The sequence below is a fragment of the Canis aureus genome, chromosome 3 (genome assembly GCF_053574225.1).
Source record: "Canis aureus isolate CA01 chromosome 3, VMU_Caureus_v.1.0, whole genome shotgun sequence".
Classification (NCBI taxonomy): domain Eukaryota; kingdom Metazoa; phylum Chordata; class Mammalia; order Carnivora; family Canidae; genus Canis; species Canis aureus.
Window position 1 is genome coordinate 9,280,103 of NC_135613.1, and position 25,448 is coordinate 9,305,550.

General features: G+C 36.1%; 1 long non-coding RNA gene across 4 annotated transcripts in view; it reads left to right on the plus strand.

Annotated features, from left to right (window-relative positions):
* The window catches only part of LOC144308333 (uncharacterized), a 137,228-nt gene that overhangs the window by 81,442 nt on the left and 30,338 nt on the right, over positions 1 to 25,448 (plus strand). The window lies entirely within an intron of this gene.

The following is a 25,448-nucleotide window of genomic DNA, read 5'->3' on the forward strand; positions in this document are numbered from 1 at the left end:
TTTTGTGTACTTTCCATAGATGGGAGAATCAAAACTTCCTAGAGAGTATTGATGATTATTTAGCTTTCAAGTTTTTTTAATACTAAAAAGAAGGTTTCAGTGAAATTTTTGGTTCAAAAGACATGTGCCCCATTAACATTTTGATAGATATTGCCCAACTGTACTCTTAAAAGCTGTAACACTTTATACTCCTATCAAGAATGTGTAAGAAGGCCTATTTCCCTATACAGTCACGGATACTAGATCTTATTTAATATTATTAACTTTTGATGATTTGATGGTTAAGCATCTCTTTATTTTAATTTACATTTCCTGATTATCTTTGAGATTAAGCATTTTTCACAGGTTTATTTTCCTTTGTACTTCTGAATATACCAATTTATATCTTTTTCTCAGTTTTATTTTGGGTTGTTCATCTTTTTCTATTGCTTTGTGGGAGCTCTTTGTATACTATGGATTTTAGCTCTTGATTAAATACATCATAACTGTTTTCTCTAGTCATAGTCTTGTTTTTGTATATTTTGCTATCTGTAGAAATAGTAAACTTTATCTAGTTTTTGTTTTCTTTCTATGAAATTTTTTGTATTTGTAAGATAATGTGAAAATTTAAAAATTACTCAATCTTTTTTTGTGGTGAAATAGGCTAATAATACTGACATGTTACAAATAAGGGAAGTATAGTTTATGGAATTTAAGATCTTACAAACCTCAGCTATTTTCAAATCAACCCAACAAGTATTTATTTAATACCTACTATGTGTTTAGTGTATTGGAAAATAAAAAAATAAATGTAAAACATGGTTTCTGCCTTCAGGGCACTTGTATGTGAATTACAAATATTTGGCTATACCTTAGAAAATCATATTGGCCATTATTTAGCTAAGCACTAAACTTTGCTAAAGAAAAAAGTGGTATTAAAAGGAATGAGATTGGAGGGTGTTTGGTTGGCTCAGTTGATTAAGTGTCTGCTGTCAGCTCAGGTCCTGGGATCCAGCCTTGAGTCCCTGAGTCCCAGGTCAGGCTTCCTGCTTAGTGAGGAGTATTGTTTTCTCTCCTCTTCCTCTGCCCCTCCTCCTGCTTGGGGTTTCTCTCTCTCTCTCTCTCTCTCAAATAAATAAAATCTTTAAAAACTAAAAGGAACTAGGTCAAAGCAACTGGGTGGCGTAGTTGCTTAAGTATCCAACTCTTGATTTTAGCTCAAGTCATGATCTCAGGATAGTGAGATCAGGCTCTGCACTGGGCTCTGTACTCAGTGGGGAGTTGCTTCTCTCTCTCTCTCTCTCCCTTAGCCCCTCCCTGGGCTCATGCGCCCCTCCCTCAAGTAAATAAATAAATCTTCAAAAAAAAAAAAAAGAAACTAGGTAAACACCTAGCACCTGGCAAAGGCTATAGACATAGTGGGGAAACTTGAAATGGAGCGTAGAGTCTGGGAAGATTTAGTTATGAGGTTATAGTACCTTTATGAGTATCTATTTCTGCATAACAACCGCAAAACTTCATGGCTTAAAAAATACCTATTTATTTAAGTTCACAATATTGCAGGTTGACAGTGTTGGTTGGGTTAAACTGGACCCTCTCTGGTATAGAGTAAGCTTAGCTAATCCTGGCTGGGCTTGCTTATGGTGTATAGTCAGCTGATAGATTGCCTGGGCTTACTGGTTTATGATGGTCACATTTTTTTTTTAAGATTTTATTTATTTATTCATGAGAGAGAGAGAGAGAGAGAGAGAGAGAGGCAGAGACACAGGCAGAGGGAGAAGCAAGCTCCATGCAGGAGCCTGACATGGGACTCAATCCCAGGTCTCCAGGATCATGCCCTGGGCTGGAGGTGGCACCAAACTGCTGGGTCATTGGGGCTCTCCCTGATGGCCACATTTGAAACAGCCAGGATGACTGGATCTGTTTACCACATGGGCTCTCAATCTTTAATAGGCTAGTTTGTGTCTGTTCCCATAGTGAATACAGTTTGAGGATAGAAGCTGCAAGGCCTTTTAAGGCCTAGCTCAGGATTAGTATATAGCCATTTTTGTGTATTTTATGGGTCTAAGCTATAAGACCATTCCAGATTCAAGGGGTCAAAAAGTATACTGTGCCTCTTGATGGAAGGTACTAAAATATTGTGGCCATTTTCACAGTCTACTGCAGAGCTCCAATTGAGACTTCTCTTTGATGAGTGATTTAATCCTTATTATGTGTGATGATCATGCTCAAAATCTCTGATAAGGTCAGCTAGAAATACAATTAGCAATAGAGTAGAAGTCTGAATATGAATGACTTTTTTTTTTTTCCTTGGCCAAACTTGTATTGGCTTTTTAGGGAAACTTTCTTAACTTTCTTTCATCTTGTTAAAATGAAATGATGAGGAATGGTAATCCTAGATTTCTAGACTGGCTGAAGTGATCTATGATAATTTTGCCCCCTGATTTTCCCTTTTAAAAAAGTACTGGTAGAGTGAAGGAGCGGTATTTAGTTGGGCAATGAATGCCATGGTCACAAATACAAAGCATTAACTAAAAAACTACACATGATATTTCTGTAATTTGGAAGAGCCAGTTTCTAGTCTTGATTTCTCGTATTCATCTCTGTTTTCAAATTACTTAACCTTGTAATTTCTGGTTTAAAAAATTCGTTTAAGTGCTCTTATTTGGTCTTGTAGAAACAGTGTGGCAGTTAGATCAATTCTTGTGTTTACTATTTGGAGGTAAGGGGAAGTGGCCAATAATTCCTTTCTCTAAGCTTCTCTCCCTTTTAGTGATAATGGTAGCTACTTGGTTCAGGCATAGCCAAATTCGACTGCTGGTTCATGTCTTGTTTATCAAATAATGGTCTCTTGGCCAAACCTTTAACTCAGAATGAAACATGAGTGATACGACGGTGTAACCTAAAATACTGTATATAAAGATGGTACTTTAAAAAGACTCAAGGTTATTCTCCATTGTTTGTAGTTCTTCCTTTCTTAAGCAGACACACCTTGTGATTTCTGTATATTTACACATAAAAGCCCAATATCTCTCTGATACTTGCACCTGAACAAAATGATGCTAGTTAAAATAAATCTGCTATTCAATAGAGGAATGGTATATCATGGTGAAGTTGTCCTGAATGCTAGAGCTAGAATCTTATTTGAATTAGAAGGATATCTGCTAATTTAAGGTGCCCCACAGAGACATATAGGGCTAGAGCTTTCAGCAGTCCATACTATCGTTATTGAGAGACATATTTATATCTTCCAGACTAGTAATTAATCACTCAGTGGGGTTTTTCTTTGAGGGGATGTCATGTGCTCATAGAGTATCTTTTTGTACTTCCAGGAACCACAAAGCATGGGCACAATTAAAATGCTGATTTAATTTATTATATTGAGGCATGGAATGAGAATGTTTAAATGATGTTGACAGGGCCAGAATTTCAGAACCACCTTTTTAAAAATAGAAAACAAATGCCTATCCCCTAAATTAAATTATATTAATAACATGTTTCTGTAAGTTGCTTGGAAGCAAAATAAAGCTCTTGACATTAATTAAAATTTGAAGATGTATCATTTATTGTTAATGTGCAGCCTTTGTTAGGGGAAATACATTTCAACAGGATCTATTTATGAAAATTAAATGGGGGAAAATTGCCTATTGAGCAAATGTCGCTTAATAAGGCTGGTTTTCTTAGAAATGCGAATTCTTAAGTAACTAAAATGTTTTAATATGCCAATAATGGTTTCTATTTTTGATCCTCTCAAATTGTCTTTGTTACTTGAATTTAGATATTTCCACACAGAATTCTATTGTCAGGGGGCTTGTAAACTCTAAAAACTAAGATGGCTTTCATATATTTTGGGGGTGTTGGGTAACATGTATTTGCAAAGAAAATTTCATCTGAAATTGATGTGGTTAGATACTTGGACCTCCTCAAAAAATCTCAGCAGGACCAGAAGCCAAAGGGTCCCATTAGCAGCCTGTAACTAGCTCTCCTCTAATGAATGCTATGTTATGTGTCTAGAAATGATGCTATCCTCACACAAGCTCTAAGGTACCATGAGATAAATGGATAGTTGTTTGCCCTGCTGTATCATGATGAGGGGGAGCAACAGAGTTGCCTCTGTGTAGAGCTCATGTGCGGATTGTATTCTGAAAAGTAACACATCTCCATTGTTGTGAAGAAAGGTGGTTTCTTATCCTATTCTAAGTTTTATTTGCTTCTGGCATTGGAGCAGAAGCATTTGACTTGGGCTTTCAAAGTTGATATCAAATAAAACTCTTAGATAATGTTAAAATGATCTGTTCTTCGGTGAATGAAATAAACCATAAATGATGCATGTTGTTCCTTACCACATTGCTGCCATTTTTGTGGACCTTGATAGTGCAGTTACAGAGTGGGAATTAATCAACCCCTGTTGATTTTGCTAATTCTGATGATAGTAGCACAAATAGGACAGAAAAAAATGGAATAGTTTGTCTAAGTGTATTCTCCCACTGGTTAAAATTCAAGCAGCCACAATGAAGTCAATATTTATTTTATGAACACTTAGGTGATGTGAATTTTCTTCTGGGAAATATTCCTATTTTTGTGGAAAAACTCCTTGACTGAGGTACCAAATAACAAACCATTGTTGACATGTTTTCCCCTCCTCCTTTTACTGGTCCCCCACATCTGTTTAATCACCAATTCCTGTGGCTTCTACTTTTTAATATCTAAATGTTATGTTCCCTGTGCCTCCTCCCCAACAGGCTCCCAAACTGCCATCACTGCAAATATTGATTTGTTTATCTGTCTGCCCTACTAGGCTGTAAACTATTTGAGGCCATGAATCATGTTTTATTTGACTTGGCTATAGTGTCTGGCACCTTCTGAGTAATCTGTGTATATTTGACATAAATGGAGGTTTTTATGTAAACCATTCATTCATCCTCAACTGGGGGCGGAGGTGACTTTGGCCACCTACTCCCCCAAAAAGGACATTTGACAATGTCTAGAGACATTTATGATTGTTACAACTGTGAGGTGTGTGTGTATGTGTTTGTGTGTGTGTGCTCCTGGTATCTGGTGGGTAGAGACCAGACATGTTGCTGAATGTCCTACAATGCACAGAATTGCAACAAAGAATTATCAGGCCCACAATGTCAGTGCCCAGGTTGAGAAACCCTGTTGTAATTTTTCAAAATCTCTCTCTCAAGTAGATGATGTGTAGTAGGAGTTTAGATATGAGAAAACACACTGGAAGAGACTAAATTACTATTCCAAGTCCACCTAGCTTAGGATAGTGTTAGAAACAGGAAGTGAACCTCAAGCCCAGGATTCCACATCTAGATAATAATAATAAATATTTAATTTCAACTATTTAGATGATTATTATACTTTTTAACTTTACCTAACAATTACCTTAGATTTTAGCCTTGGAAATCTGTCCATGTTCTACTTGACAGTAATAATCAAAATTAGGCAGAAATTATTAGGGTGCTCATTTGAAAGTTATCTCTCATGGAGATTCCTTTAGATCTTATAAAAAATACTTGAATTTCCAGGTGTCTTGGTGGCTCAGTGGGTTAAGTGTTGGATTCTTGATTTCAGCTCAGGATCATGAGATTGAGCCTTACGGTGGGCCCCACACTGGGCATACAGCCTGTTTAGGCTTCTCTCTCTTTTCCTGTCCCTCTGCTCCATACTCCCCCCTCTAAAAACAAACATAGAAAAAACAAAAACAAAAAAAACATAAAAAACCCAAAACTTAAATTTCCTAGATATATGTATCTTCCCATAGAGAATGAATTTCTTTAGCAAAATGACTCAGTTCACAAATGAATTGTGATATAGTTCTGAAAGATTAACAATATTAAATATTTTTATATTATTAAAATTAAGACCTGGGATATCTTAATTGGCCATTAGGTATTTTGAGCTAATGCCTGATTAATTTCTAAAAAATGTAGTACCTATATACTTCTATGATTCTGCTGAATACAGCTGCTTCAAGTGCCTGAATCTGGGTATCACCTGAGATTGGAAATAAAACTATTGTGTACCGGTACCCAGACCACTGTATATTGTTTAGCCATTGCCTCTCTAGAAATAGCAGGGATAGAGCATGAAAGATGCAGATGGGAACAATTACAGTGGTCAAGAGGAAAAAACAGTTGATTTAAACAAGGGACAGAAGTTCTATGTGCAAAGATATATCCGATGTACAAGACTTTGAGAGAAAAACAAAGATATTTAAGACATAGTCTTTCCTTAAGGAGTATTGAATTAGTAGATGAGATTATATATATATCAAAATAAGGAAGACCAGACAGCACGGGAATCAAATGAATGATAATAGCAAGCAATATGGAAAATGAGAAGTATTTCATATTGGTTAAGTGTGAGAAGGAATTAACCAGTAAAAAGATAAACATGTATAATTTGGAATCTTTCTAACTTAGAAATGTAAGCTTTGAGCATTGGCTAAAATAATATTACATAGTAAATTATTCTAGGTAGTATTTTTTATATTGACAAAACTCTTTTCTGAAATCTCTGTCCATCTTCTTGATAACTAGATGTTATTCAAAAAGTAAATATATTTATGGAAAGATTTTATTTACCATTTAAATTTTTTTCTATTCTATCAGTTCCTGATATTTGCAAGAGCTGAATTCTTCTGGGTTCCTTAGGGCTTTGTGCCACATGGCAAGCGAATTATAGCACTTTCTGTATAAATTCCTTACAGCCACTTGAAGTAGAATTTAAAGAATATGTAGAAGAAAACAAAATGTGTATTTCCATCCTGTCTTTGAATATCATCTTTACTTTACATGTAAACTGTGGTTCCCTCAAAGTTGGGATGGGTGGTCATTCAAGAACTGCTGGGTCAAATGATTAAAAGTTAGTTCTTTTCTAATTAATTAATTAATTAATCCCGGGACTCCAGGACCATGCCCTGGGCCAAAGGCAGGCGCCAAACCGCTGAGCCATCCAGGGATCCCCGGGAAAGAGAATTTTTTTTTTTTTTTTTTTTTTTCAGGAAAGAGAATCTTAAGCAGGCTCCATACCTAGTGCTGAGCTGATGTAAGTTTCGACCTCATGACCCTGAGGTCATTACCTGAACCCAAATCAAGGGTCCAGTGCCCAACCAATGGATCCACCCAGGTGCCCCGATGAAAAGTTAGTCTTTTTTTTTTTTTTAAGATTTTATTTATTTATTCATGAGAGACAGAGAGAGAGGCAGAGACACAGGCAGAGAGAGAAGCAGACTCCCTGCAAGGAGCCCGATGTGGAACTCGATCCCAGATCCCAGGGTCATGCCCTGAGGAGAAGGCAGATGCTCAACTGCTGAGCCACCTAGGCATCCCTGAAAAGTTAGTGTTAAAGGAAGATTTCGGTGTATATTTTCAAAATCATGAAAGATTATCCATAGTCCAAGATTATACTTCAGAATATAGTAGAGAGGAAAGTGTTTGAGAGGAAAGTATTTGTTAATTGACAGTACTTCCACTTTATATTTTAAAATCCAAATTAAATAAATTAGTATTAGGTTGAACCGTGTTGGCCAGTAATTGGCAATTTCATGGTGTAGTGCAGCAATGGCTAAATATGCTGGAAATGTAGAACACTCCAATTTTGAAATTGGCAATTGAAGAAATTTTATGAACACATTAACAAAACACATTATGACTATATTAACAAGAACATCAGATTTATGGAAAAAATGTGTCCCACCCAAGAATATCAACCTTTACAAGATTGGACTGAAGGCAGTTATATTAAGGCAATTTAAATAGTTAAATTGTCCATCTGATTCATGGCAGAGTATGATGATATTTCATGTAAAAATCATAATATTAAGAAATCTCAAGTGAACTGTAGAAAAAAAATAGGTAACTTGGTGATTTCATACCCCAAATCCAGCTTGTTTCAAGTTGTGCATTTAGCAGGCATGTTTGAACATATTCAAAAAAGCAAAATTAAACAGACCTGAGGTGATGTTATTTTACATTGAGATATTATACAAATATTTTTTTAGCTTATGAAATATGGCAGCTGAAAGGATTAATTTTAAATTTCAGTCAAACATGTCTAAATTGAAAATAGTAGAAACTATGGTTTCCAGATCATTTGAGATCATTTATTTGGCTGAATAGAGGACACACTATTTCCCTTCAAGTAGAACTGGTGTCAGGTATGACTGTGAAATAGCCAGAGATTGCTTTCCATCTTGTTCCAGACTTTTTATGTTGTATAGTGTCCACTTATGCCAAAACCTAATTTCAGAGAAAGATCTTTACTCATTCATAGCAGAATAAAATGTCAGAGGTTTACTTTGTGACCACTTGCTGAAAAAAGACAGTGAGGAAACTAGAAGGTATATTAAAACACTTCACAGAAGTTGAAGGTACCATGGTTGCTTGGTGTAGGGAAAGGAAGGAAGATGAGGGGTAGGCATGGATAGAAACTTAAAGGCTACAGTAAGGTTATGTACATCAAATGTGGCACAGAACATGCTACCCAATATAATGTAATAAGCACAGATAATGAAAGCTGTGATTATAATAATGAGTAAGAGGGACCAGTGTATGGCTCTCCAAATAAGAAGAGTAGATAAGTGGAAGATCTCAACCAGGCAGATTATAGTCTTGAAGGAAAAAATACTTGAATAGGGCTTTGCAAAAATGAAATGAAACAACCTGAAAGAGAACTTTCTAATCATTAGAGTGGTTGCATATAATCCAGATCTATCACTTTCAAATCTGGTCACACACCAGAAAATCTGGGGGAGAGGCTTGTTGAAAGTACTCCAGTGGTTCTGATTTAGTAGGTCTGGCTGTGGTTTGGGATCTGTATTTTTGTAGTACCTGAGGTCCTTCTCATGCAGCTGGTCCATGAACATTTGGATATGACTGATCTCAGTGATCACTTGATAAGGCCATCGTGCAGCAATTTGGGCATCAGGTAGAAGATTGGGGGAAAATTCAGTTTCATTTCATTAAATATATTTTCAGAGTGTTTTTAGAATGTATGATTTCTGCCTTCCAAAAAAAATGTTTGGTTAAGAACATTTAAAAAATACAACAGAGTTGGGGCACCTGGGTGGCTCAGTCAATTAAGCATCTGCCTTCAGCTCAGGTCATGATCCCAGGGTCCTAGGATCAAGCCCCACGTTGGGCAGATATCCTGTGAACCTTTGGGTAAGCTTCTGTTCAAGCAGCTCAAGGTATTTAGACTTGAGTGCTTTAGTTTTCCCGATTTCCTATTCCTTCTCAATTACAGAGGGAACTAAATCAAATAGTTAAAAATAAACTGGCTTACCAGTGAATAATCATAGTTCTATCTGCATCTATTTTTAAACTTATTTTTAGGGATGCCTGAGTAGTTCAGTGGTTGAGCATCTGCCTTTGGCTCAGGGTGTGACCCCCGGTCTGGGGATCGAGTCCCACATTGGGCTCCCTGTGAGGAGCCTGCTTCTCCCTCTGTCTCTGCCTCCCTCTGGGTGTCTCTCATGAATAAATAAATAAAATATTAAAAAATTTAAAAATAAATTTATTTTTAGTTTTTAAAAATATCTTATTTATTTGAGAGACAGAGACGGAGATAGTGATCGAGAGAGCACAAGCAGAGAGGAGAGGGAGAAGTGTGCTTTTTGTTGTTCCCTCCCTCAGCAGGGAGCCGGATGCAGGGCTCATCTCAGGACCCTGGGATCATGACCTGAGCTGAAGGCAGACACTTAATGGACTCAGCCACCCAGGCACTCCTATCTATATCTGTTTTTATGGACAGCTTCTCCATGACCAAAAAAAAAAAAAAACAAAAAACAGAGGCCTATAGACCTCATGTTTATCTATGGAGAACAAGGGGTGGGCATATTTGATCAGATTTCTCTTAGCAAAGTGAAGTAGAGTTGGAATACTTATCGAGAATTTCCTAAACTTAAAAAATTATAGATGAGCTAAGTAATTTAGAAGCAAATGATCCAGTTAGTCATTCTTATCTCAGAAACTTCTACTTTAAGCTTTTTCAATGGAAGGTTTAGATTCTGAAAATACTAGCAGATCAAAGAAGAAACTGATAACATACTGTGAATATAAGTTTTGTATGAATGCTGTTGAAATAGCAGAAATCATGAACTGTGTGGAAATATTGCCCTTGATAGTATCTGTATGTGAGGCAGTTTCGTTCGTCCTTGTGAATGCTAGAATAAGGACCCTGGAGTGTTGATTATGGAGGATGAAAATATGCATAGAAACAAACAGGTGAGGTTGATGAACAGTAAGAAAATTGAGAGGTGAGATGAGGTTCAAAGTATATATCAAGTTGGGCCACTAAGGGGGATTTTTGAGATGGAGACACAGTTGATCCTCATTCACAAATTTGTAATCTGTGAATAATTTGCCTATTTGCTAAAATTTATTTCAAACTCCCAAATCAGTACTTGTAGTTCTTGTGCAGCTTTTTGTGGACACACAGAGATCAATGAAGAATTTGAGTTACCCTACATGCACATTCTCAGCTGAGGTAGATTAGGCTGATACTCTACCTTTGTCTTTTAGTGCATATAGTGTAGTCATTGTGTGAGTGTGTGTGTGTGTGTGTGTTTGTGTGTGTGTGGTCTGTTTAGGGCCACATTTCCCACATTTTTGCTTTTCGTTGGTGACTGTGCTCTTTAAAATGCCCCCCAAAATAATGCTGATGTGCTGTCTAGTGATCTTATGCACAAGAAGGCTATGATGTGCTTTACAGAGAAAACAAGTGTGTTAGATAAACTCCATTCAGGCATGAGTTACAGTGCTGTTGGCCATGAGTTCAATGTTAATGACTCAAGAATATATATTAAATAAGGTGTCCTTAAACAGAAAGACATAAAACAAGGTTCTCCAGTGTTGATGAAAATGTGACCAGAAGTTCTCAAGACCCCACTCTATATTTCCCTTATGGGCAGTGGTTTGCTAATTCAGTATTTGCAGCAACTTTATAGAATATAACTACCATGAATAATGAGAATCAATTATAATATTTTGGGTCAGTCAAAGAAATAGATTGGATATTTTAATGTTTCTCATTTTTTAAGCTCAAATCCTTGGAGTTTTCTCAGAAGCACTTATTTTCAAGAGCATGCTGGCAAATCCTAACCTTTAGTGTGGTACTAGTTTTTGTGAAATAATTATTCTTCTCATATGGGAAGTTGGCAGGCTGAACATTCCGTTTACTTAAACATTCTGCTAAACTAATAAGTTTGGAATTATGTTCTTTGATGTCATAGACATTTTTTATGTGAAAATTTGCTTCATTTTCCTTAAATTATAATTCTAGTATAAGAATTATAACACCTTCTTACTTTGGCTTTATGTCAACATTTGTTCTCAGACCTTTCAAGTTTACTCCTTATCTAGAGCCTGACTCTTGGGGCTGGAATTAGAATGTAGTATATAGCTTAAGAGGAAGGTTCTAGGAAGCCTGTCTGAACAAATACAGTAGTGCTTGAAAGAGGATAGGTTATAGACTGGGGGATAAAGTGATGGTGGAGGAACCAGAGAGCCAAAGAAATGGATCAGGGAACCTCATATCTGACTATTGACTAGGGCAGATTGGAGACTAGAGAGGTGAAGCTGAAAGCAGCAAGGAGCAAGTAGCTGAGAAAAAGGATGAACTTTTTTCAACAGTTCCAGGGTGCTGTGTCTAGGTGGGGTTTTTTTTTCTTTTTGGGGTTTTTTCTTTTTCAAAATAATTTTGCATATGATTCTCTGGGGTTTTTTGATCTATGGTTTGTTGTTTTCACTAGTCTCAGAAAATTCTTAATCATTTATACTTTCAAATATTTCTGTCTCTCCATTCTTGGACTCCATTTACACATATATTAGCCATTTGGTATCCTCCTACAGCTGTTTGGTTTTTTAATTTTAAAATTTCTAGTTTTCATTCAGTTTTGCTGTGTGTTTCTGTTTGGATACTTCTGTCAATCCATCTTTACATTCATTGGCTCCCATCTGCTAATGAGCTCAACAAGGAAACTCTTCATTTCTAATATGTTTTTTCATTTGACTCTTTTTTATAGTTTCCATTGCTTCACTGACCTTCCCGTCTGTTCATGCGTGTTATCCATCTTTTCCTGTAGATCCTTTGATATATTAATCCTAGTTAAGTTTATTTTTATTTTTTTAAAAAGATTTTATTTATTCATTCATGAGAGACACACACACACACACAGAGGCAGAGACACAGGCCGAGGGAGAAGCAGGCTCCCTGCAAGGAGCCCGATGTGGGACTTGATCCCGGACCCTGAGATCACACCTGAGCCGAAGTCAGACGCTCAATCACTAAGCCACCCACGTGTCCCAGTCCTAGTTATGTTTAAATCCCTGTTTGATAGTTTAACATCTAATTATTGCTCCTGTTGGTTGGTTTAATCATTTGACAATGGCTTGCTTTATTTTGCTTTTGTGTATGTCTTGTACTTTTTATCAAATGCTGTGTATTATGTGTAGAAGATCCAAAGACGCTGTGTTAAATAGTAAATTTGCCTTGTAATGGGCATACCTTTTCTTCTTTCATGCCGTTAGTGTGGATTTTGAATCCATCTGTTCAGGAGTTGACCTGGATTTGGATTTAGTTGTTTTTGTGGTTATTACCACAGACTTCAAATTACTTCAGCAGTGGCTGCTGTTATTTCATGCTTAGAGTCAGATCTGGGGTGCTGGAAGGCTTTTCTCAATGTTCTTGTTCTACCCTGCCTGCTTGAGCCACAGTAGGGATCTCTCATTATGTTTTTGCTTTTCCCAGTGAAAGGTTGCTGTTGCTTATTAGATGATGTTAGGCGCCTGGTTGGGGCAGGAGTTTTTTTTTGTTTTTTTTTTTATTGTGTTGGTCCAGCCTCAGACTTAGGCAGGCCCTGTGTGCCTGGGCTTTGGGATGGTTTCCTCAGCATTCCTTCCTCTGCTCCCTATGGCAGCTAAACTCTACCTTGTGTCTGTGGTTGGTTTTACATAGGAGAATATTTCTTGTCTCTGTCCTTGGAGGAGCTGACATCTACCTGGTAACAGTCCAGAATCCTGGGCCCAACAAAAAGATTCTCTGCCTTGCTTCAGAGACAGGGTTTTTGCTTTTGTTGCTTCATTATAAGTGATGGATCTTTGCCTGGACTCTGGGTGTGGCAGGGTTTGTTGTCCCTCCTTTGGTGTCTTAAGGCTATTGCTTTATAAGAGAAGAGTCCATTGGATTACCTTTCTGCAGCAGCAGCAAATGTATCCCTGAAGGAGGCTGTTCTTGTACCCAGTCTTTTTCATGAGTGTGAGTACCCAACAGAGGCCCAGAACAGGAATTTTGAGTGGAAACCTTCCTTGTATTTGGGCCTCCTACACTATTCCAAATGGGTATACTAGCCCATCCTTGCCCTTTATGAATGGATTAAAAATTTGACTTGTTTTTCTTACTTGCTTGGAAGATGACCACTTATTTCTGTCTTGCTTCAGCCAAAGGCTAAACAGTTTATGTGTCCAATGTCTCTTTGGAAGTGCTTGTCCCTCTTTGGAATTCAGGTTATTTGTTGGATTATGATTTTAACTTTCTGATGGGCTCAAGCACAGTGAGAATTTTGTAGATTCTTTGACTTTTGTTGTTGTTAGAATGGGAGCAATATTCTTTTACGGCATTTAACATCTAAGTGGAAATGGGACTCTGAGTTTTTTACTTGATCTATGTGCACATGTATTACCATGCTAATTAAAACAAAATCTTGTGATCAACTAGAAAGCACTAAAAACACTTGAGAAACATAACCATCCTTTTTCTCTTTACATCTGTAAGGTAGTTTCACAACTTAATATGTCTAAAATTGTGATGTGTTTTACAGTTGATAGACTATCATAACTTAATTGGCATGATTTATTTTCTAAGTAAATAAAATAGTAGTGTCTAACAATTGATGGTGTCTTAGACTTGAGATATATTACACAGGCAATTTCACAGGTTAAGAAACTAATAACCATCTAAGTTTTTAAATAGAAGTATGTGGAGATTTCTTGACCTCATCTAGATTGTTCCACCCACAGGGTGATACTTGTCTGTGTTAAGATGTTTAAATACCTTATATTTGAATTTAAAAAATGAACTAAATTATACTTTCAACTATGGTATAAAATATAATGTCTCTCTTCCTGTAGATTTATAGTATTTTTATTTTCCTTTCTGCTTTCATTTTAATCATTATATCTTTATTTTTATTTTATTTTTTTAAGATTTTATTTATTTGTAGAGACACGGGGCGGGGGGCATGGGGGGAGAGGCAGAGACACAGGCAGAGGGAGAAGCAGGCTCCTTGCAGGAAGCCCAACGTGGGACTCAATCCCGGGTCTCCAGGATCAGGCCCTGTGCTGAAGGTGGCGCTAAACCGCTGAGCCACCCAGGCTGCCCAATCGTGATCTCTTTAGAAAGCCATTCATTCACTTTGTTTTCATTCTTCCTGTTATTTTCATAGCAATTAGCTGCATTTATGTTAATAAAAGGATTCTCCCACATGATATACACATAGAGAAATTGTGCTCCCATGAACAATTGGTCTTGCAGTTCGCCCTTTTCTTTAAAAGGGACACAGTTGAGAGGACAAGATTTGAGTGTCATTACCAGGTAAATTGTGGCATAAATCTATACCAGGAAAAATTCTATAGTTACTTATGAATTTAAGTTTGTTTATTCCTATGATGGGGTAGATTATAATTTGTTGTCTTTGCCTCATTGGAATACCACTGTCCTGATTATAGTGTTGGGATATCAAAGGATGACTGGCCTTACTCCCTTTTCTGAAATGAAAAATTTGTGAAATAATCATTTAAAAAGACCTTAAGTTATTCATAGCCACTAATAGCTTCCATTAATTAAAGACAGAAAATCTTACACTAAATATTATGTATGACCTTGGCATCAAAAAGTACTCAGGTCTTTAATAGATTTGTTGTTTTTCTTTGGTGTTAGGTCATAAATGTATATAGATGAGATAATTTGTAAAGTAAGTGTTCTTTTTCACCATCAACACAGATTTCAGAACTATTCTCTGAAGGTCTGTCACTTATACATAAGAAGTTATGGCAATGTAGATAACTGTTTCTTTCCCTACTTTGACTTAAAACACTTCATTTGTTTTGGTGGCATCTCTTAGATACAGTCTCGATCATACCCCGGATATATTCACTTTTCTCTCCGTAATGCACAAGTTCTTTGACATGAAGTAGATATACGAAGGAGAGCAATAGGATATAATTCTTAGAAAGCAGAATAAGCGTGATCAAACCAGAGTTCTGACATCTGTACTGCAACAATTATAAAGAGCCGTAACCAGCCCTCCTAAGTATCACTTGGGCTAGTACTGGGGTCATCTTTATTTGTGTGTGTATACATATATATATTTTTAAATGTGTACAGTGTTTCCTTCTAGTGCTTTAAGGAAGTATCTTTAGAACTCCATCTGCTGAATAAAAACCAAAAAAACTTAATACCATGATATTTTAGAACATTGGAGTGCAAAGAAAGTTCAAGATGAATTCTGCTATGTAAATATAAATAAAATGCTTCTGAATGAGCAATGTGATTGGCTGGACTCAGGAAGAGATAAACGTTTGGTAAAATTTGGACTTGGGTCTTGGGGAGTGTAGTTTGATTCTTGGCATTAGTGGAGTGAAAAGAAATTAGAAAATACCTTGGGCAGCCCGAGTGGCTCAGTGGTTTAGTGCCACCTCCAGTCCAGGGCCTGATTCTGGGGACCTGGGATCAGTCCCACGTCAGGCTCCCTGCATGGAGCTTGCTTCTCCCTCTGTCTCTCTCTCTTTCTGTGTCTCTCATGAATGAATGAATGAATGAATGAATGAATGAATAAATAAATAAATAAATAAATAAACCTCATTAGAAAACTTAAGGATATCAGTGAGTCAGATAAGCTTTGGGTTGGATGGAAGAAGGTAGAATTTTAAAGAAATGTATGTTAAGCTCATGTGTCAGATTTTAGAGATAGGTTAGAGAATCTACCATAAATTCATAGAAATAAACTTTCCACCAGAAAAACTGACATTTCATAATTGTGAATTATAACTGTAATTCATAGTGAATGTTTATATATATTCAATTGTTTTGTAGTTAAGAAATAAAAAAAATGGAAGCCAGGAAGAATTGACCTATAGAGATATTAGATGTGTATGAAGTGGTCCTGGAGGCTAAGGTATGTTTTTAAAGAAATTCAAAAGGATAACATGTATCAAAACATGACACCAGAAGGGTAGGAAGATATTTAAAAGCCTAATCACTATATATTATGCAATAATTTTAGTATTTCTTAAATGTTTAAGACTGCATTAAAAATAAATTACAGAGTTCTATGGCTTCAATGTGGGTTCATTCACAGAAGGAAAAGAAAGCCCTTTGTAAAATATGGAAACCATCTTGAGTTAAACAAATGCCAGAAGAAATTATAATTGTAAAAATGAGATGTCGACTATCGTTATTACAGTGGCTGTGTTGTTTCCAATAACAATTTGGCATTTTATTTAGTCTGTAACAATCTACAATTGAAATATAAAATAAAGATTTTTCTTTTATTTCCTTCAGAAGTTCCGTGCCAAGCTAAGCAGAACTGAATGAAACATCTGTGGATGATTAAAACAAGCTTTCCTATGAGGTTTTGAATAGAAAGTAAACATGGATTTTATCCATAGTCAACAGCATTTACAAATGTAAAGGGAGGAAGCTACTGAGTTTTTGAAGAATGAGCTGTTAGAGAGGAAATAGAAGTATGGAATGGCATATGGCGATAATTAGTTCCATACGGTGAAAGGCTTCTATTAAAAAAAAATGACAGTGAGCTGCTCTGGTTGGGTGATATTTTATTGAAGCAATTTTTGTGTCTATTTCCTATCTTTGTCTTTTTAGAATAGTCCCATCTCATGAAACCGATTGAACGTGACTAACATATGTGAGAAATTTTGTTTTGAGAGTACACATTGGTGTTCATGAGTGAGAAACCCTGTGTTGGGGGTTGTCCATACTGTGGATAATCCACATCTAGTGGAAACTCCCCACTAGATGCCCACTCATCTCTTCCATGTGGGATTTTTAATTTTTCAGTCTTTCCTGCTTAACTGTACTTTAGGATAGTCATAGTTTCCTAACTCCTTGAGACTGTGTTTTTGTAGTACTAAAGAATCCTGGCTTTGGCATGATTGTCCTGATTTGAATTGTTTCCTCCACTCACTAGCTTTGTCAGCTTGGGGAATTACTTAACCTTTCTATGCCTGTTTTTCTCATCTGTACAAGAGAATAATTATAATACCTGCATTGGTACATTATTTAACCTAATGGTATAATTGTTATATGGATTAGCATGAACTAATACATGTAAAAACTGTATGCCAATGTCACTTGGACCTCATGCTAAGACCTATTGATTCAGAATCACTATCTTTTTAAAAAAATTATGGACACCTATCAGTAAACAATTATTATCACTCATCTTCACTATAGGCTTGTTTATGCAGTTAGTAATTTATAGGTACTGTTGTTCTCATATAGTATATACATGTTAAGATGCTCACAAGTTATATTTTCTAAAAGAGTGAGATAAAAAATAAGTATAAACGGTTTGAACATCTTTTTCCATATATCAGTAGTTTAGGATTCAGACAGAATTAGAATGTATTGGTTGATTTTAACTAACCTGAAAGAGTAGTACTGAATTCAACTAGTCAGAGTCTACAGACCACAACAACAAACAACAATAGCATACCCCCAGAGCTTTGGTAATCGCCGTCTCTGTTCTTATGTGTGTGCCAAGGCCAAATATGAAATCCTGTTCCCAGTGCCCTATGTTTCACATTTCAACAATATTTTTGTTTACTTTTATCTCTTTGTTCTTTGTGCTTTTTAATATTGCCAGCCAACTCACTTTCGCAGTTGTGACCTTGACAGTATTAACAGTTCTCTGTTCTTAGCTACAGATTTCTGTAGTTTTCAAAAAGATGAAGTAAGCTCTTTGTTTTTAATTGTTGATGAAGGTTTCCTCACTTCCACCTTATTTCAGTATTCCCTAGCCCCCCCCCCCCCCCCCCCCCCCAATTGGCAGTGGTTGCAGCAGCTTTCTTAGTTCTGGGTCACTGGCGATTCTGCTTCACTTATGTTGCATCAACACACAGAGGTGTTAATCTTCTTTTGTTCCCTCTAGCAGCCTTTCTCTAGCTTTATAATTATCCAAGGTGGTAATAGTTCTTAAGAATATACTCTGTCACCTTGAAATCAAGTGGATTTTAACTGAAAACTCAGGCAAGGTCTTAAAGATGTTGTTTCTCTTGGTTATGAATAGTAAGGGAAAATTTGAACATGACAGTCCTTAGTTGTAATGATATTTAGATGATGGATTCCCATTACCCTGCATAATATGGGGTGTTGACATTTTATTCAAACATGTAATCCTTGTCATTGAATGTGAGAAAGGGAGAGATTGCTATCTGGATAGGGATAACACACGATAGCACTATAGAGAAATGACATAAAGCCAAAAGTAATAGCAATAATCATTTTTTACTTCCTGTCATGTCATTTTTAGAATTTAGATGATATCCTATGGTACTTTCTTCATGATTTTAAGTGGCTGCAGTGATTCTGAGCAATGTTTAGGGCACATCTTATTACATAAATGCCTTAAGAATGCATTAACATTGATTATATATGGTTATTGAAACAAAGTATTTGATTTATGTCCTTAGAATTATATCTTGTAATCAGAGAAATGTCATTGTTGGGTTCGCCTGGTGGCTCAATGGTTGAGCGTCTGCCTTTGGCTCAGGGCGTGATTCTGGGGTCCTGGGATAGAGCCCTGCAGTGGGCTCCCCGCAGAGAGCCTGCTTCTCCCTCTGCCTATGTCTCTGCCTCTCTCTCTGTGTGTCTCTCAGGAATAAATAAGTAAAATCTTAAAAAAAGAAGAAATTTTATTGTTGAATTACTTATAAGTAAGCTTGCATTTGGTTTTTAATGCATATTCTTTTACACTGTTAATATGTTGAAGATAGAAATCATTACTACCTTAATGATACCAACTTAATGGTAAATATTCAAGAACACTGTAGTGGTACAAATTGTTGTTAATCCGGAGAGATTTAAGAAAAGGGTTATTGTTTAATTTGAATATCCTCTATGTACTATACACTGATTGACAATTCATCAATAATTTGAATAAAATAAAGTATACAAAAATGTGTAGAAAGCTCAATCTTTCAGGGTTCTTGTAGGAACATGCTAACAACTTAGAATTAAGTATCCCTACCTCCCTTCCTAAAAATCATACAAGGAGAAAGAAGCATAACATAGTGAAGAAGAAGGGGACAGTGGACCGGGTGATGTGAAGGAGTCAACCACTGAGGATCTGTGTGGAAAAACATTCCACACAGAAACAATGGTAGTTGCAAAGGCTCTGGAGTAGAAATGAGATTGTGTGCTCAAGAACAGAAAGAGGACCTGTGGGGCTTGATCAAAGTGAAGAATTGGGAGAATCTAAGGAAATGAGGGAGAAGTTGGCAGGAGTATGAACATGAAAGGCCTTGTAGGTCAAAGTAAGGAATTTGGATATTAGAATGCATGAGACAACTGTTGGTGCATTTTAAGCTAGAGAATGACATGGTTTGATTTATTCTTTAAAAGGTTGCTTTGTTATTGGAACAACTGGCAAAATTTGAAGTCTGTAAAGTCTGTAGATCAGAAAATAAAATTGTATCAGTGCTAATTTTCTGACTTTGCTACTTGTGTTCTGTTCATGTAAGAGAAAGTTCTTGTTTTTAGGAAATACACCTGGAAGTATTTAGGGGTAAAATGGTGAGATGTCTCAAATGCTCCAGAAAAAGATGTGTTGGAAAGAGGGAAGAGAATGATGAACAAATGTGATAAATGTTACTTCTTAGGAATTTGGGGGAAAGGCACACAGATACTCTTTGTTCTGTTCTTATTCTAGTCATGCAACTTTTTTGTAAGACAGAAATGATTGCAAAATAAAAAGGAAAAAAATCATACTGGCCTGTGTGAGGAATGATTTATAGGTGAGCAAATGTGGGAATAGGGCTACCAGTAAGATGAGTATTGCAGTGGTCTAGGAAAGCAATGATAGTGGCTGGAGTTGAAGCAGTAACAATAAAGTAGAGGAAAATAGACTCAAGATATGTATTGTTGATTGAACTTGCTCATTGGTATATATGGTTAGTAAAGAAAAGAAAGGAACAGCATATGGCCTTAGGTTTCTTGGGTATGGTTATTCAATTTTCTGAGCCAGAGGACCAAAGTTACTCAGTTGACCTCTCTTCATTTTTTGCCATATGGGCTTCTCCACAGGGCACTCACAACATGGCATTTGGCTTTCATTACAGTAAGTAAGGAGAAGCCACTGTGTGTAATATAGCCTCAGAAGTGATACTTGTCACTTTGGTCCTATTCTTTTCATTAGAAGTAAATCACTAGGTTCAGCCCACATTCAGGAGAAGGGGATCATACAACGGTGTGAATATGGTAATCATTGGGGCTAGATAAGAGGGTGCCTACCATCATGTACCTATAGTTACATAACTTACGTTTTTCACTTATGTGCTGTGAATCTTTCCATGTTAATATCCATAGATCTATCTTATGTTCTTTTTAATTTTTGTATGGTAGTCCTTTGTATAGACAGATCATAATTAACAGTTCCTCATTGATTAAAATTTAAATGGTTTTGTGATTTTTGCAGTGAACACCACACATTGTCATTAGTGCAAACACTTTTTAAAGAACTTATTTTTTTGGTTTTATGTTTATAATAAAATTGAGATGAAGATATAGAGACTTTCTGTGTATCCTCTACCCTTCCCCTTCTCTGTGCCTTCCTATATTATCAACATCACTCTCCAGAATGGTGATTTTTTGTTAAACCAAGGGTGGACCTACAGCTGACACATCATAATCACCCAGAGTCCATAGTTTATCTTAGGATCACTCTTGGTACATTCTGTGGGTTTAGACAAAAGTATAATGACCTAAGTCCATGATTATCATATCATGTAAAATATATTAACTGCCCTAAAAATTCTCTGGCTGATCACCTCTTCATCAACCATTCCCTAACTCTGGCAACTGCTAATCTTTTTTTGTCTCCATAGTTTTTTCTTTTCCAGAATGTCATATAATTGGAATCATACAGTATATAGCCTTTCCAGATACGCTTATTTTACTTAGTAATATGCACACAAGTTTCTTCTGTGTCTTTTCATGGCTTAGTAGTGCTTTTGTTTTTAAGGCTCTGAATAATATTGCTTTGTCTAGATGTACCACAGTTTATCCATTCACTTACTGAAGGACATGTTGGTTATTTCCAAGTTTTCAATTATGAATAAAGCTGCTATAAATATTTGTGTGTAGATTTTTGTGTGGATATAAGGTTTCAACTCCTTTGGGTAAACACCAAGGAACACAATTTCTAGATTGTAAAGTAAGAAGAGTATGTTTAGCTTTATAAGAAATTGTTAAGTTGTATTCCAAAGTGGCCAGTCCATTTTACATTTTCACCAGCAGTGGATGAAAGTTCCCCTTCTATGCCCTCACCAGCATTTGGTGGTGTCAATGTTCAGGATTTTGGCTACTCTAAGAGGCATGTAGTGGTTATCTCATTTTTCATTTGTGTTCCCTGATGACTGGTGATGTATAACATCTTTGCATATGTTTATTTGACATCTGTATATCTTCTTTGGTGAAGGTCAAGGTCTTAGGTCCATTTTTTAATCAGGTTGTTTGTTTTCTTATAGTTGAGTTTTTAGGAGTATATAGAAAATGTTTGGATAATTGTCCTTCATCAGATGTGTAGTCTGCAATTATTTCTTCCCAGTCTGTGGCTTGTCTTCTAATTTTTTGATATCCTCTTTCACAGAATAGAGGTGTTTTTAATGAAGCATATTCATTATTTCTTTCAGGGATTGTATTTTTGGTGTTGTATCTAAAAAGGCATCACCATACCAATGGTCTTCTAGGTTTTCTCCAATGTTATTTTCTAGGAGTTTTATGGTTTTGCATTTTACATTTAAGTTTATGATCCATCTTGAGTTTATTTTTGTAAAGGGTTTTAAGGTCTTTGTCTTTATTCATTTTTTTACATGTGGATGTCCAGTTGTTTCAGCACTGCTTGATGAAGATACTATCTTTTATATTGCCTTTGCTGCTTTAAAGTCAAAGATCAATTGACTGTATTTATGTGAGTTTATTTTGGAACTCTTTACTTTGTTGCATGATCTATTTTCCTTTTCTTTTGCTTATACCAATGTCTTACTTTATAGTAAGTCCTTAAATCAGGTAACATCAGTTCTTCAAATTTGTTCTTTCCTTTCAGTATTCAGTTGTCCATTCTGCTTTTGTTTGTTTGTTTTGCCTCTCCATATAAACTTTAGAATCAATTTGTTTATATCCATAAAATAACTTGTTCTTTTGCTTAGTAATATGCATTGGTTTTGCCTTGACTCTATAGATCAAGTTAGGAAAAACTGACATCTTGACAGTTTTGAGTCTTTCTTCCTATCTCTTAACATGGAACATCTTTCCATATATTTAGTTCTTTGCTTTTGAATGCAAACATTTTGTGGGATGATTCATAGAAATGTATTACTAGGTAAAAGATATACATATTTGAAAATTTGATAGAAATCATCAGATTTGGGCAGCCCTGGTGGCTCAGCGGTTTAGCGCCACCTTCAGCTTGGGGTGTGATCCTGGGAGCCCAGGATCCAGTCCCACGTCGGGTTCCCTGCATGGAGCCTGCTTTTCCCTCTGCCTGTGTCTCTCTGCCTCTCTCTCTCTCTGTCTGTCATGAATAAATAAATAAAATCTTTAAAAAAAAGAAGAAATCACCAGATTTCCCTCTAAAAAGATTGTACAAGTTTAAAGTTCTTTCAAGCATATAAGAAGTTGCCTTTTATCCATACATCCATCTGTGCTGGATGTACAATTTTGCCAATCTGTTACAAGTATCATTTCACTGTTTTAATTTCCATTTCTTTTACTTTTCATATGCTTATTTGCCATTGGTATTATTTTTCCTAGTTTCCAGATATTTTCTTTTGAATTTTATTCATGAAGTAGTTTATTACACCACCACCCCTGCCCCCAACCACCCACTCCATGTCCTGAAATAGTTTACCTAACAAGGCTTATTTAGAATTGAGACTCATCCTAACCAGTTTGTGTCATTTGCATCCTCTGGCAAATCCATGTCTTTACTCAGCTTTATTTTCCCACAGCTGTGTTAGTTTCCTTTTGCTGCTGTAACAAATTAGCAAAAATGTAGTGGATTAAACTATATATATATATATATATATTTTTTTTTTTTTTCATACAATTCTAGAGATCAGTTCTAAAATCAAGGAGTTAGTAGGGCTGGTTTCTTCTAAGAGGTCTCAGGAGGAATGTTTCCATGCCTTTTCCAACTTCAAGGAGCTGCCTGAATTCCTTGGCTCTTGGTCCCTTCATCTTAAAATTCAGCAGTATAGCATATTCAAATCTAACACTTTCTCTAAGTTTACTAACCCTCCTGCCTCCCTCTTATGAAGACTTCTGGGACTACATTGGGTCGACCTAGATAATTGAGGATAATCTTTCCTGTTTAAGATTCTTGATTACATCTGTGAAGTCCCTTTTGTGATATGAAGATATTCACAGTTCCAGGGGATTAGGACTGGGACATTTTGAGGTGAGGGAGAAGGCATTCATTATTCACCTTACATGCTGTCTGGTGGGTGATATATTTTTTAATTACTCTATTTTGCCTGTGTCCTCCTTCCCCCCACCCAATCCCACCACTAGAATGTAAACTCCATGAGGGCATGGAGTGTTTTTTTTTTTTGGATTTGGTTTATTGCTGAATCCCTATCATTAAGAATAATGCCTTCTATATTAGGTGTTCAGCTGATACTTTTGAATGGATAAAATAATAATAAATGAATAAAAGTAATGATTTATTTAGGGTTAGATCTTAAGATATCATTTCCCTTTATTTTATGGTTATTAGAATGTTTATGTTTTATCTATTTTTTTGCATTAGTTTGGGTCATTTTCATTAGAAATCATATATTTAATTTAGATTTTTGGTTTTTTAAACTTACTTTATGTTTAAAATTACTCCCATATTGTGAGTATGGCCTCTTTCTCATTCCTAAAGTATTTATTTGGGTTTGCTTTCTTATTTTCATAGATAGAGTTGCCAGAGATTGTTTCTATGATCTTGGAGATTATTGCAGTTGGCACCTAGATGCCTTTTAAATTAGAAGCCTGCCCCTCAAGCTGCTTTTGAGATAAGCAAATAGGTCTCTGTTGTGGAAAGATTGAGTGTTTCTGTCTGCTAACTCCACTCTGGGCCCTGGGTGGTAACCCACCAGCCCTGGTGAGTGCATGAATTAGTCCTTTAATAGCTGTTTCTTAATGTAATATAGAATTGTGGATCTTGTGAATACAAACTCTATTGGCTTTCAAAGCCATATATTGTGAGGGCCCATCTCTCAAATGGAAGTGTTAAAGGTTGGGGCATAAGATGTAGGGTCCAAATCCTTTGCTCCTCACAGAGAAGCTGGGACTTATGAATTCGTCCCCAGTTGTATGTCCCTATGCTGGGGGTGGGGTTTTATTGCAAGATTGCATCTCAGCATCTCTTAACTGTTTTGATGTAGATTTTCTCATTCAGGTTAGGAGTCATTCAGCTAGTTTCTCAGAGAGAATTGCTCCATATGCAGCTACAGATTTGGTGTGTCTGGAAGGAGGTGAGTTCAGGAACTTCCTATGTTGCCATTTTGAAGCCATACCCTGTCAATTTAGCTTATCTTTTTAAAAATACGACTCTTAGTTGAATTGATCTTTTCTGTTGTTCTGATCTCTGTTTCATTTATTTCGGCTCACATCTTTGTTTTTTTCCTTCCTTCTGGTAACTCTAGGCTTAGTTTGTTCTTTTTCTAGTTTCTTGAGGTGTAAAGTTAGATCGAGTTGGTGATTTTTTTCTTTTTTCTTTAAAGTAGGTGTTTACTGCTGTAATATTTAATCTTAAAACTGCTTTGCTGTATTCCATAGCTCTTGGTATATTTCCATTTTTTAAAAGAATTTCCCTTTCAATTTCTTCTTTTACCTATTGGTAGTTCAGAAGTATGTTTCTTAATCTCCATATATTTGTGAATTTGCCAGCTTTCCTTTTGTTACTTATTTCTGGTGTTAAACCATTTTGGTTGGACAAGGTAGTTGGTATGATAACAATTTTAAATTTGCTAAGGCTTGTTTGTCACTTAACATATGATTTATCCTGGAGAATGTTCTACTGTGCATGTGAGAAGAATGTGTTTTCTGCTTCTATTGGATGGCATGCTTTTTATTTTGTTATCCCATTTGGTTTAAAGTATTGTTTATGTCCAACCTTCCATGTTGACTTTTTTTCTGGATGATCTATCTGTTATTGAAAGTAGGACATTGAA